The sequence below is a fragment of the Cebus imitator genome, unplaced genomic scaffold, assembly GCF_001604975.1.
Source record: "Cebus imitator isolate Cc_AM_T3 unplaced genomic scaffold, Cebus_imitator-1.0 Scaffold456, whole genome shotgun sequence".
NCBI lineage: Eukaryota > Metazoa > Chordata > Mammalia > Primates > Cebidae > Cebus > Cebus imitator.
The window spans coordinates 885,387-886,475 of NW_016107771.1; the positions used below are offsets into that span (position 1 = coordinate 885,387).

At 44.4% G+C, this 1,089-nt stretch overlaps 1 pseudogene across 1 annotated transcript; it reads right to left on the reverse strand.

The window, feature by feature from the left end:
* Nucleotides 1-16: 16 nt before the first annotated feature.
* LOC108291491 lies at nt 17-452 on the reverse strand (annotated as a pseudogene). The gene has a single exon (XR_001819922.2). The product of XR_001819922.2 is annotated as a 60S ribosomal protein L31-like (transcript).
* Between the last annotated feature and the right edge of the window lie 637 nt (nt 453-1,089).

Below are 1,089 nucleotides of genomic sequence, written 5' to 3' on the forward strand. Positions count from 1 at the left end.
TCTTTTTTTTTTAAAGGCAATTTTTAAAGTTTATTTGATGTATTTGACGATCAGCGATTAGTTCTCATCCACATTGACTGTCTGTAGATTTTTGAAAGTGGTAACAGGTACATAGGTAACCAAAGTATAGAGCTTATTTGGTGAATCTTCATCCTCATTACATTTTCCGGACAACTGCACACAGATTCGGCATGGGACATCCTTATTCCTTTGGTCCAGACAGCTTTGCTGAGCGTGGTATCAATGCACACATCTGGAGTTCCCATCTCCTTCAGAGCAAATTTCCAAATCTCTTTGAGTGCCGGAGGGGCACACTTCTTGAAGCCCACTCCATGGATGCGCTTGTGAATGTTGATGGTGTATTCTCGGGTCACCACCTTGTTGATGGCAGAATGGCCCTTTTTCTTCTTGCCATCCTTCTTTGCGGGAGCCATTCTGTCGGGTCCGAGGTGGAAAAGTCTACTTTTTCTCATAAAGAACCCTTGAGCTGGGTGTGGTGGCTCATGCCTGTAATCCCAGCACTTCGAGAGGCCAAGGTGAGCAGATCACGAGGTCAGGAGTTCCAAACCAGACTGGCCAACACGGTAAAACCCCATTTCTATTAAAAATATAAAAATTAGCCGGGCATGGTGGCCCACCCCTGTAGTCCCAGCTACTCGGGAGGCTAAGGCAGAAGAATCGCTTGAACCTGGGAGGCAGAGGTTGCAAGTGAGCCGATATCATGACACTGCACTCCAGCCTGGGAGACTGAGCGAGACTCTGCCTCAAAAAAAAAAAAAAGAACTTTTGAGACAGAATCACTCTCTGTACTGCCGGGGAGTGTGTACATAGTTGTACCATTGCACTCATCATGCTACATTGTGCCATCTAACAAGTCTGCTATCCTGTTTGTCACGCACTGCCATGTGGGCAGGGTCTAAGTGTCCTCTTCATCTCTATAGTCCAATTCACAATGCCTGCCACATTTTAGGCACCAAATACAAATATGTTGAATCAATGATTGAAGACTCACAGTCTAGAGTAATGGTGTGATTTGGGACAAATCTTTTATTCTCATCTGGGATCAGTATTTTTTTTTTTTTTTTTTTT